Source organism: Protopterus annectens, chromosome 3.part0, assembly GCF_019279795.1.
Source record: "Protopterus annectens isolate FY-2018-M chromosome 3.part0, PAN1.0, whole genome shotgun sequence".
In the NCBI taxonomy this organism is placed as follows: Eukaryota; Metazoa; Chordata; order Ceratodontiformes; family Protopteridae; genus Protopterus; species Protopterus annectens.
Window position 1 is genome coordinate 1,875,029,284 of NC_056731.1, and position 13,882 is coordinate 1,875,043,165.

The 13,882-nt window shown below is 42.2% G+C and overlaps 1 protein-coding gene across 6 annotated transcripts in view; it reads left to right on the forward strand.

The window, feature by feature from the left end:
- The window catches only part of SGCE (sarcoglycan epsilon), a 555,267-nt gene that overhangs the window by 372,179 nt on the left and 169,206 nt on the right, over positions 1-13,882 (forward strand). The gene's annotated exons all lie outside the window — the stretch shown is intronic.

Below are 13,882 nucleotides of genomic sequence, written 5' to 3' on the forward strand. Positions count from 1 at the left end.
TACACATATAAATATATATTTATATATTTTTTAATTAATATATGGATATGTGTGTGTGTGTATTGTAATATGCTGTATATAATATAAGATGATGGATTCATAGCCATTGCATTATTAGTATTAATATTTTGGTTAATAATGTGTGCAAGCAAACCAACTGTTTTTTTAAATCAGTGAATGAGACAAGTGCAGGAAAAAAGATTTAGATTTAATCAGAAGTATTTTCAGCTTTTTAAAAATATTGATATGCAATTCTTTTTTTAATTAAATTGAGTTGTATTATTTCAAAATATGTTACAATGTGTTAAACAATAATAAGACCTAAAATTTCCTATGGAATGAGTTAATATTTGCTATTTATTAAGGTCTAAACACATCAATAGATCCCTAGCAATAATATTCATGAGGGCGTCCATTTATTAATGATAGTCATGAATAATAATTGCGTAGAAATGCAGTGAAAAGCATTGCTGCCTCTCAGCAAGAGGTTTTCCTATACAGTGTCTTCTGTGCTGAGTCTGCATGTTCTTCCTGCATCTGCATGGGTTTTCTCTTGGTTATCTGCTTTCCTCCCACCACCCAAAGACATGCTGTAGGTGAGTAGGTGATTCTGTAGAAAAATAATATACTGTTACCTCCAGTATTATACAAATAAGAAGATCAAGATAGCCTAATGACACTTCTTCATCTCCTTATTTCGGCTTTTCCCAGTTAGGGGTCACCACAGCGGATCACCTGTCTGCTCGTGATTGGCAGTGGAGTTTTACGGTGTCGAGTTGCCAGCCTGGCACCCAACCTTCCACAGAAGGCACACACACACACACACACACACACACACACACACACACACACACACACACACACACACACTCACTCCTAGGGCCAATTTAGAGTGTCTAATACACCTACAGCATGTCTTTGGGATGTGGGAAGAAACCGGAGCACCTGGAGGAAACCCACGCGACCACAGGGAGGACATGCAGACTCCGCACAGAAGGCACCCCAGTCGTGGAACGAACCGGAGAACCTCTTGCTGTGAGGTGGCAACGCTAACTGCTGCACCACCGCGGCTGCCCAAGATAGCCTAATGACACTCCTAGTCATAAAATATAGTAATAGATTATGAACTCTAGTTAATATATACTGGTTCCTGGGGATGGGACCTGACTTAGTGGAAAAACACTTAGTATTACCAACAATGTCAAAGGCAGTTTAGTGACAGGCAGTGATTTCATCTCTATTCTGGATAAGTCAGGTACTAACTCTCGCAGAAGTCTGAGGTTAACTTCTACAGCTAAAGCACTTAAACACTATGTGGAATCACTTAAATGATACTTTTAATAATAGAAGCAATAAATCACTATATTTCACTAGCTATTCATTCAGTTATGGTACTCAAACTGGAAATGATAGAGTGCTAACTCCTGATGATAAATATTAAATGTTAACATCATTCCTTGTTCCTACTCAGATCAAAATGCACTTATTACCAAAATGAGACCAGACTTCTAAAAAGTTCCATTCAAAAATAGAATCACAGCGTATATATTCAAATTAAAAAATAAATGCTTTTTGCTACTCTCAGAAATAGTTCTTTTATGAGCATTAATAATACAAAAGATACAAACAGAATTATGGTTTAGGATGCTTTCAAAGCAAATATCTGTGGTAAATCCTTATCATGGTACAAAACAGCCAACAGATTAAGATAAAGAAACATTAAATACCCAAGCTGAACTCCAAAAAGCTAAAATTAGTTATAAAGATAATGATAACTATTGAAAGGTATTAATAAAAGACCTGACCAAAAATACTCAGATCTCTTTACATATAACAGCGATATCTTTAGAGAATTAAAAATTACATAGGATCGTAGGAAGTTACTAGGCTAATAGCCGTAGGGACTTTACAAGCCTAGCCAAGTTCTACCCTTATTTCCATGATCAGCACCTATTTCCCCTGTCCAAGAGGGATACAGGTGGAACCCCCAGGGTGAATTTACAGTTACCCATCCAGTCATCCAGATTGCATTTGAGGTGCTCTGACATGAAGTTGGGAGTCTGTTCCAAAGGTGTGATAACCTCTGGGAGACCAATCTGTCCATCCAGTGGCTTCTAATTAATATAATTGGAGCAGTTTGACAAAAAGGGAATGGTTGGTGGCTTATGTTATTCATTGAAAGCTGTTTGCCGAGGTACCAGAAGCACCATTAAATGTTGGAGTTTGTTTCCAGTGACTGCCTCCTGAGTGTATTTTTTGGATCCACAGATACAGAAGACCTTGAATTTTCCTTGTGGGAAACCTTTGTGGTCTCTCCAATTGCTACAGCTGCTTGGAAAGGCACATACCAAAGGGGGCGTTGTACTCAATTATTCACCCGATGAGGGAGGAGTACAGGGAGGTTATAACTTCTTTTTTTCTGGAGGCAGTGCCCTTACTTATGAGATGAGCAATATAGAATGCCCTTCTTACCACTGTGGGGACGTGGTCAAAGGTAAGGTCGTTCTCGACCCATGTCCGCAGGTCTGTCACCACTGAGTGTGTTCTTAGGGTGTTGCTATTGATGTGGTAGTTAGCAGGAACATCGCTCTCACTGAAGGGGATGATAATACATGATTCTGCACTAAGTTTAAGGCCATGACTTTGGCACCAATCACTTGTTTATGCAAGACCCTTTTCTAGGATGTTGACATTGTTTGGAAATTCTATGACTGCTCCCAGTTTGCAGTCATCAGCAAACTTGGTCAGCCACAGACCTTTAGTTTTTGCTTGTACTTCTGAGAAATAGATTCCAAACAGTAGATGTCCCAGAACTGATCTTTGTTGGACACCACTGGTTACAGGTCTGTTGTTGGAGGTGGATTCCCCTATTTTGACTATATGGGATGTTCTTCGTGTTTCACTGTTGCAGTCATTACATTTGGGTAATCCTGCTGGCAGGTTGCCCTCAGTCGGCCTGAATTCCAAAGTCTTGGGTCCTGCGTCGGCTGTTGTCACCCCTTCCCTGACGTCAGGTCATCAGGGGTATAAAAGAAGCAGCCAACGCCATTTTCTTTAGTCATTCTTGCCGCGCGGTGCCCAAAGCAGAAGCAGTTCGCAAGTGCCGGTCGGCTGACTCCTGAGATTTTCGAATTCGAATTTCAGATCCGAAGTCTTCTATAAAGCTAAGTACCCCATTGGTGAAACTTTTTTCTTGCTCCAGAACCGATGTCAGAAAAAGTTAATAATTGTATTTCTTGTAGGAAGCAAATACCTCATAAGGACTTTCATTCTTACTGTATTCCTTGCCTAGGCCCTGATCATAACTTTCTGGGTTGTCAGTTTTGTGCTAGATTTAACCAACGCACTGTTAAGCATCGGTATGATTTTGCTTTAAACTACTTTGGACGCAGGTTTAATTATCCAGAAATGCCGTCAGAAAGCCATCCGACTACCGGAGTTCACAAAAAACACAAAGAAAAAGAAAAAGAAAGGCAGTCGAGACCCAAAACCAATGACGAAGCTTTTCCTAAGCCAGTTGCCGGTTCGCCGGTTCTCAGTGAGGCGCTTTCGCAGCCCCTGATGACCGCTACTTTAGAGTCACAGGCTGCAACCGACTCCCACGTGGAATCGGTCATGCCGCTGGAAACTCAAGGTATTGGAGCCTCGGATGCTAATCCTTCAGATGGGTCCAGAGCCGCTGAGCAGGCACCGGCTTCTGAGGGTGTATTCAGACCCAAACATCTATACATTAAACCGACTTCAAAGGCAAAGACTAAAGCACCTTCAAAGGCAAAAAAGCAAACTCAAGAGCCACGTGGACAGGCCTCCATGCCCAAAAAACAGATGCTCAAAATGGCCGAAGACTTGATTACCTTGATCAGGGGTTCCCATCCCCCTCCTGATAAGCGGCCTAGGCAAGAGACTGACTATGAATCTTCAGATCAGGTTTCCATTTCTTCTGATTCCTCTTCTGATCAGGAATATTCTTTTCCCCCCATGAGGATTCTGATGCTGAAGAATCCATACCTTCAGCTTCTCCTCCTGAGGACTATTCTTTTGGGGAAACCTTACATACCATGAGGAAGCATTTCCACTGGGAGAGCCAAGATTTTTCAGAATCTAAAAAGAGGCTCAGGGATTTCTTGTTACTACCCCAGCACAAGCTACTAGCCATCCCTCCTGTGTTAGACATTGTAGATTATGTGTTTTCGGAGTCTAGCCTTACCCCTGGCTCCTTGCCTCCAGCTCCTGTTAAGCCTGACAGATATTACAGGGTTCCTGACTCACATAAATTCCTTTTTAAAAACCCTGCTGCAGACCCAGAAACTATTTCTCAGGGTCCCAAGGGAGTTAAGGCTTCCACTGCAAAAAACCCTACCCCTTCTGACAGGGATTCTAGGGCACTGGATAGATGGGGAAAAAAGGTTTACACATCTGCTACCTTGGCTATAAAGGACTTAAACTGTCAGTTTCATATGCTCAAATATCAGCAACATCTCATGGCATTGCTTAAACAAAAAATGTTGTTAAACTCTGAATGTGCAGAAAACAAGGAAATGCAGGATATATTGCATGCAGCTGAACAAGTTGGAAAGCATACTTTGCAATGTGATTTTGATTCTTTAGAGGCCTCCTGCAGGTCCGCAGTTACAGGTTCTGTAATTAGAAGGCATGCTTGGTTAAAGGAACAAAATCTGCCTGATCATGTTAAAGTTAAATTATTAGATGCACCTTTACAGCATGATACTTTGTTTGGTGCTAAGGCAGAAGAGGTGTTAAAGAAAATGGAGGACAAGGCTAAATCTATGCAAACGGTCAGAGATTTCTTACAAGTACAGCCGCCTAGGTTTAGTAGACACTGGCCAACAAAGAATTGGTCCTTTCCTTTGTCAGACAGACCTCAAAGGAGCAGACCCAGACCTAGAGGCAGAACCCAGGCGCAAGGTTCATACAGGTCAAAGCAATGGGGTGCTTCTACTTCCAAAAGTGGAGAAGACAAATCACAACCTTACAGGAAACAGTCCCAATGACTTCCCCTGCCTGCACCAAGCACTTATTTCCTGGCTGCACCCTTAGGGGGAAAATTAGCACTTTTTTCTCAAAATTGGCGCATTATAACCCAGGACAAGTGGGTTCTAAATATTGTGTCGCAAGGCTACAAGTTCCATTTCCATACCCTGCCAAAGGCAAACGGCTGGCCAGATCTGCCAAAAAATCAATGGGCAGAGACACAAAAACAAGTCTCATCCCTCATGGACATGAGGGCCATTCAACAAGTGTCGGAGCAAGAGCGGGGACAAGGATTTTAATCAAGACTGTTCTTGGTACCCAGAAAGGACAAGGCCTGTAGGCCAATACTGGACCTATCGATTCTGAACACATTCCTAGATATACCAAAATTCAAAATGTTGATTTTGCAGCAGCTTCTGCCCATGCTGGGCAAGAAGGCTTGGCTTGTAACTTTAGACCTAAAAGAGGCATACCTGCATGTCCCAGTCAGACAAATATGCAGAAGATACCTCAGATTCAAGGCTGGCTCAATACATTACCAATTCTCTGCACTGCCCTTTGGCTTATCTACTATGCCCAGGGTCTTTACAAAGTGCCTGGCACCAGTAATTGCTTACTGCAGACTAAGAGGAATACAAATATATCCTTACTTGGACGACTGTCTCATTCAAGCAGGGAACAAGGACATCCTTCTACAGCATCTGGCATTTGTGAAAAAACTTCTAACATGCCTAGGGTACACAGTCAATGAAAAGAAATCAAAACTTGTACCCTCTCAAGAGATAATATTCCTGGGGGCAAGCTTAAATACAACTGCCCAGATGGCTTATCTCACGCCAGACAAATAAAGGCAACTGACTACCTATTTCAAAATGTTAGCTACAAAGGCCCAGTTATTTGCAAGAAAAATTCTGCAGGCTTTGGGCTTCATGGCATCCTGCATCCTACTAATTCCATATGCAAGACTGCATATGAGGAAACTTCAGTGGTACCTAAAAAGTGTTTGGACTCAACATTGCCACAGCCTGGAAACAATAATTACTCTCATTCCCTGCCTGCAGCAGGAGTTTCGATGGTGGGCGAAGGCTTGTCACCAAAAGGGACAGCCATTCACATTACCCTCAGTCAGGCAGACACTAACAACAGATGCATCAGATTATGCCTGGGGGGCCCACATGGCAGGAAGATGCATTCAGGGAACATGGCCCTCAAACCAAATGCATCTACATATCAATCAAAAAGAGATGCTAGCTGTTCAAAATGCCCTGACAGCCTTCAAGGACCTACTTCATCCAAGACAACTACTGATAAAGACAGACAACACCATGGTCATGTGGTATATAAACAAGCAGGGGGGCACACATTCTTACCCCCTTTGCAGACTAGCCATAACTTTGTGGGACACAGCATTGACTTACCAAGTACATCTGCAGGCACAATTCCTGCCAGGAAGGAAAAATACTCTGGCAGACGAACTAAGCAGAAACCTCATGGATCCCCACGAGTGGCAGCTGGATCCACAAGTCTTCAGCATGATAACAAGGAAATGGGGATGCCCGGACATAGATCTATTTGCCTCCCCTCACAACTACCAAATAGATTCTGCACAGGATTTATCACAGACAAGCATGGAAAGTGGACACTCTATCCTTCAGCTGCAAAAACCTATCAGTATATGCCTAAAGGTCAGACAGGAGAAGCCAAAGATGATACTGATTGCACCAGACTGGCCCCGCCAGCACTGGTACCCAATATTAAGGAACTTGTCTCAATGCCCAGCTTGGACCTTACCTCAAGTACCGCATCTACTGTCCCATCAAAACAATCAGATCCTGCACAGCCATCTCAGGACTTTAAACCTGGCAGCATGGCAGATAATGTAGTCATACAAAACACACCTCTCAGCAAAGCTGTGATAGATGTCATTTTGGAAGCCAGAAGGCCTAGTACTAGAAAATCTTATGCTGGAAAATGGAAGAGATTCTGTGCTTGGAACCAGGCACAAGGAACAGATACAGCTGTGCCAAATATTCCTCAGATTTTACAATACTTAATTGAGATGCTGGACAAAGGCCTATCTTTCTCATCTATTAAAATTCATGCCTCTGCCATTTTGGCTCATTACTATACAGAGCCACCAATCTTTTCTCATCTCTTATTAAAACAGTACCTCAGAGGAGCCAGACATTTAAGGCCTCCAAGGAGATCACCAATGCCTGCATGGGACCTCAACTATGTCTTGGAAAAACTCACCCTGCCTCTTTTTGAGCCAACTGCTACTGCTGATGTAAAGTTTTTATCTTGGAAAACAGCTCTGCTCCTAGCAATAACTTTTGCAAGACGAGTTTCATAGCTACAAGCACTCATGGCTGTGGAACCTTTCATCATTTTTTATCCGGACAGGGTCTCCCTGAGGACAAACCCAACATTTATGCCTGAAGTGGTGTCCAGTGTGGCTCTTAACCAAACCATTCATCTGCCAACTTTTTATCCAAATCCACAGAACAAGGGGGAAGGAATCCTGCATTCTTTGGACGTACACAAACAACTTAGATTCTACTTGGACAGAACCAAAGTTTTCAGAAAGACAGAGCAATTACTAGTGGCATATGCTGCAGGATCAGAAGGAAAGGCTATCTCAAAGCAGACTATTTCAAAGTGGATAGGCCACTGCATTCGTTTCTGCTACTTATACCATGGCAAGCCAGTGCCTAAGGGCATTAGGCCACATTCCACCAGAGCTGCAGCCACAAGCAGCCTTTCTCAGGGGAGTACCAACTAAAGACATTTTAGAGGCAGCTACTTGGAGTTAAGTGCACACCTTTACAAAGCACTATCATCAGCCACTCTACTCTAAATCCAGGGCAGGCTTTGCACTGCAGTTCTGCAGGGTCTCATAGCCGCTCCTAAAGCGGTTTAGCTCCAGCCTCCCAACCATAGCTTTGGGAATCTACCCAGATGTAATGACTGCAACAGTGAAACACGAAGAACATAGTACAGTTGTGTACACTTACCATAAATGTAGATGTTCGAGTGTATTCACTGTTGCAGTCCAGGTTACCCACCCACCATCCCCCCATTTTCGTCTGATGGAGCCTATCTTTCCTTCTCTGATTTATACAACCTATGTGGTGTATTTGCTTGTGGATGAAGGTAAAATTTATATTGCTGCATGTAATTTTATATATACATATAAATTTTGGCTACCCTTTTAGGGGGCACCTGACATCTGGGGCAAGAAAAACTAAAGAAAATGGCGTTGGCTGCTTCTTTTACACCCCTGTCGACCTGATGTCAGGGAAGGGGTGACAACAGCCGACGCAGGACCCAAGGCATTGGAATTCAGGCCGACTGAGGACAACCTGCCAGCAGGATTACCCAAATGTAATGACTGCAACAGTGAATACATTTGAACATCTACATTTATGGTAAGTGTACACAACTGTACTTTCTATTAGTGAGCCAGTTAGTGACCCATCTAACGATATAAAGGTTTATACCTAGCAGGGTGAGTTTGTCTGTGATGCCCGTGCACTGGCCCAGTAATCAAGGAGCCTCAATCCTCACCACTAACACCAGTGAGGGGCATCCATATTGGGAAGCATAACAAATAACACACAGTAAAGTACAATTTCCCTTAAGAGCACACAGAGGTCACAGTCAGTCTGGGGCTGGTTTCTCCCTTTCTCTCCAGATCCCCAGTAGTACTCCCCACTGGCACAGCTGTAGAGTGGGGTCCTTAGCCAGAGTCCTAAGCCAAGTCCTCCTAGCACTCTCTCTGTCCAACCAGTGCTTCATGTCCCTAACCAAGTAGCTCACACACACACACACACACTTTGAGATGTGATTTATATGCAAACATACAGACACTCCTGGGGAAGGCTGGCACAGGTTCACTAGCTGTGCCCCTTCTGTCCAGGCTATAAGGTAGAAATCATTGCCACAGGACCCTTACTTATCAACTACTCTAAGGCCTTTACCAAAGGCTGTCCGATTATACTGTACAATATTATTATCCAAATAGTAAGTGGATGATCAGCAAGGCTTATTTGGATTGGCTTGGTACAGTATCACTATATACATGCAGTGTAGTCAAGAGCTTAAATTATCTCTACACAAAACAGCCACAGTTGAAAGGTTTAAAAATATTTAATAATAAATAATAAAAACACAAGACAATACTTCTTACTACACAGTGCTAGTCATGAGTTCAGAGATCACAGGAAAATGCTTAAAATAATACAGTAGAATATCTGACATCACTACAGAAAACAGCTAGTCTGTTTTCTATCTATTTCTAGGAGAGACACTAAAGTCTAAAGTCCTACTTACATACAGACAGAGCAAAGCAAGTGCTGGTGAGTGGTCAGTTCTGAAGACGGATGCAAAATGCTCTCCCTTAGTCTCTGAGAAAGTCCTTTAAATTGATAAAACATCCTCCATTTTAAGTTACATCATTCTTAACAATTCTCTGGATTCCCAGGCTAACAGAAACTCTACATTAACATTTCTTAGTAAGCTTGCACCTGGTCAGGAAACTACAGCAATTAAAGACATTATATATGTAAAATCTAGTAATTAACTCTAGTCTCAAAACAATAGGAAGAATCTGCTGGTTCAGTCACCACAACTCTGAGCCCTGAGATCAAAACAGTCATAAAATGCTTGACTTAGCTTTCATACAGCAGAGTGCACTGTTGTTGCATTTTTGCAGTTCAACATCCAATACAGTCTTTTTATATTTAAGAGAACAAGCATGTGGGTTATATTAATATTTACAATGACAGAATTATCTACAAAATTTTACCTAGCTAGGCTGGAAGCTTTCACATATCTTCACATTGTCAGTGATGCCCGAGTGTGCGATAGTGTCAAAAGCCTTGGCTAAGTCTAGGTAAGCTGTATGCACAGATTTCCTCTTGTCCAGGTCCTTGATGACTGCCTCAAAGAAGGCCACCAGCTTTAACAGCAATGGTCTCCCTTTGACACATCCAAACTGAGTAAGGTCAAGTGTTTGGAGATTGCCTATACCTTTGTTGATAAAGTCCATGATGATTCCCTCTGTGGCCTTGCAGATAAGGCTAATCAGGCTAAAAGGTCTATAGTTCCTGGGGTCAGTGGAAGCACCACCATTGTACAAGGGGATAACAGTGGCCATTTTCCATTCAGCTGGGACAAAGCCAGTGCTTAGAATATGATTGAAAAGAATACACAATGGTGTTGCTAATTCTTGTTGGAGCCCATGTAGGATGCAGCCTGGGATGTGATCAGGTCCCATAGATGCTGTGTTTTTGCCCTTAGAGAAGGTGTTTATTGTCTGCTCTTTAGACATACAAGGTAGAGAACAGGTGGCAAGGATGTCATGGGGTATGTAAGTGGGGACAGGGGAGTGAAGTTTTCACAGAACCTATCAGCTAATAGGTTAGCTATTTCCACAGGCTCAGTGTATATGTTATCATTAACTACCAGTTCAGCACATGTCTGGGCCTTTCCTTTTAGGTTAGGCTGTAACTAAAGAATGCCTTAATGTTGTCCCTAGTTGAGGAAGCTAATTTGGATTTGTAGTTTGCTTTGGAGGACTTCACAAGAAATCTTATTTGCTTGTTTAAGCTGATGAGGGAATGTATCCAGTTTAGGGCTTGCCCCCTACTACTCTTAAACAGCAATTTATTTCTCTTATTGTAAAGCCTGTTAATGGCAGTTGTCTACCTGGCAGGTTTGCTCTTCCTTGAGGAACTTGTTTGGTCCTGTCAGGTCTGGGTGAGTCAATGCAGTTATACAGGTGTTTATATAAAGCACTGGTGTAGAACTTGGTGTAGTTGCCAGTTCTGTCTGAGGGTGGAGGTGCAGTGAACCTATTTATACCATCCCATAAGCGGTTGTAATCTACTTTGGAGAAGTTTTTTAGTTTAGTTTCTGCTGGGGGGGGGGGGGTGGAGGTGGTCAGGTATGGTAGTTACTTTGAATGGGACTGATTTGTGGTCAGATCTCAATGGCGGATTTAGGCATGGGTGCAGAGGCACGTGCCGGCCCCTTTTAAAACTTATTTTATTTATTTATTTATTTATTTATTCATTTTTTTTGGGAAATCAGGTGGGTGCATCTGTTCTCTTTTCTGTACAATCCGGTGGCGTCATCCTGTCACGAAATATGTCTAATGCACAATGGAGGTGAGATTGGAGGTTGCAGTCAGATGATTTGTTTTTATAACGATCTTCCTCCAATCGCATCTCCGTTGTAATTTAGGCACGTTGGTGAGAGCTTAACCTGAGAGAGGACTAGGAAGCTTCATATCGCTAACCTGAGATAAAACATCTAGTTCTAAAGAAAAATACACCTTTGAATTTATCTGCTCTGCTAAATTAATTTATGCTATTTTTATTTTGTTTTAGTGCAGCATTCCAACTCAGCGTCAAAGCAAGAAATGGTACAGTTGAGACTGCCGCGTTTGGCGCGCTAACTTGTTACCAACAAACTTTATACAATATTGGTGGGATTCGAGGGATAATTTGTTCTTGCTACTTTCTGTCTCCCTTTCTTTTGTTTTCTTTTTTTTTTCTTTAACTCCTGTGTTGCACTTCTTGACGGAGTAAAAAAAAAGTCAGTCTGCATCGCTACTCTGTCTGTTTAATTATGTTATTTCGTTCCATAGCGCTGATGGTAGCCATCTTTGTGGTGTTAAGCAGTACCTTGAGAAGTGTCTTGCTTTTGTGTTATCATTTTTCTTCATTTGTTTTTGCAGTCACCCCTGACATCCCCCGTTTAAGTACCAGATTGTTTTTAGAGTAGCAATTATGCAATGACTGACCTACTTGCAAACGTGCACTTGATTATCATATTTGGTGGTCTACATTTACATTTTAAAATATAAAGATTGCAAAAAAGCTCTAGGTCTGAGAAAAACATTAATTGCACTTATGTATTTGAGCAGTGTAGTCAGGGGCGGCTCGTGCTATAGGACTACAGGACTGCAGCCCTCCCGCCTAGAAAACAAAAATAAAACTAAGAACCACAAAAACAAACACCGTAATTCCACGCATGCTCTAGATACACGGGAACACTCTCAGACTGCTTTCTCAGCAGTCTAGATAGGGGGAAAGGCATCTCTGCCCCAAGATGCCCAGCAGTCTGTGCGGTGGGGACATCACAGAATTGGAGGCACTCCGGACTGTAGCAGCAGGCTGGACCAATCAAGATGCATGTAGCAGCTAATGAGGTGCGCTAGACCAATTGCAAAGAGGATTTGGACTGTTCGGATATCTAGGGTTGCTCGGCGGCAAGGTGAGCAGTTATCTAGGCAAAGGATGGATTTGGCTCGGCGGCAAGGTGTGTGTGTGTGTGTGTGTGTGTGTGTGTGTGTGTGTGTGTGTGTGTGTGTGTGTGTGTGTGTGTGTGTGTGTGTGTAATGCCCCAGTTGCTATATACTTGTGGCTAGAGCAAACTCATGGTGATGTGGTAGGCAATACCTCAGGCTTGAACCCTATACCTTGTATGCAGGTGGTAAGGGCCTGAATTCCCTACCCACAACCATTTGTAAATATATGCAGATTTGCATCTGTTCCTCATAATATCTGTGTTTTCTAAATATTAAAATGCTTAGATATTTGATGGTGCAGTGGTAGCATTGTTGCCTCACAGCTACAGGTTCTCTGGTTTGATTCCTTGCTAGGGTGGGGTCTGCATCTTCTCCCTGTGTTTGTGTGGGTTTGCTTTTGTGTCCTCCCATGTTACAAAGACATGTGTCTGCATTATTTATTCCTGGGTCTCTGCTGAAAATTGTTTTTTTGTTCCAAGTCAGACTGTCCTGGTTAACAAATGTTAAATAAAATTGACAGGCATTTGAAATTCAGACTTCAGGTTTCTGAATGTTGTATTCCTTAAATATTTGATGGTGCAGTGGTAGCATTGTTGCCTCCTTGCTATAGGTTCTCTGGTTTGATTCGTGGCTGGAGTGCCTTCTGTGTGGAGTCTGCATCTCCTCTCTGTGTTTGTGTGAGTTTGCTCTGGTGTCCTGCCATTTTACAAAGACATGTGTCTGCAGTATTTCTACCTGGGCCTCTGCTAAAAATTGTTTTTGTTCCATCAGACTTTCCTGGTTAACAAATGTTAAATAAGTAAAATTGACAGGCATTTGAATTTCAGACTTCATAATCTTCAGAAAATACATAGTAACACAAAACCTTTTATTCTAGCAATTTTCTAAGTTTATAAAATGAAGGAAATGTGTCCCTATTTTTGGGATTGTATTCCCCCATTATTGAATTTGTCCAGGTTTTTTGTGCTAAGGTTGACAGCTATGGCAAGAACTGAATTCACTGAATATGTTTGAGGGCTGTATTCCCTCATTACTGGGTTTATCCAGGTGTTTTGTGCTAAGAGGTTGACCGCTATGGTGAGAACTGAATTCACTAAATGATAGCCATTTAAGTTTCCGTCTTCCTCTCTTTCACAAAGCAGCAGATTTGACGTAGTAGTATGTTGCTCTGACTGTTTTGCTCAGGGACCTTGGCAGTAAAATATATGGTGGTAACACAGCTTTTTATTCTAGCAACTTTACAAGATTATACAAGCAATGTTTAATGTGTCCCTGGTTTTTGGGCTTTTGACCCCCCCCCAATAAATTTTGGCTTTTTCCAGATTTCTTGTGCTGCGAAGTTGAGATGCAGTTGAGTATTGAGTAGATTTTACAAGGAGCTGAGAGCTGCAGGGGAAGAGAAGTTTAGTGCTGCTTATGCTGAGTCTGCTTGCATTGTTAATAACACAACAGGTTGTGTACTTACGTTTGATGCATAAGGCTGTGGGTTCTACTCCCACAAGGGGTGGATGCTGCCGTACTAAGAATGTCCTCTTTGGTGAAGATACTAAGTATGAACCTGTTATCAGTTTGCCA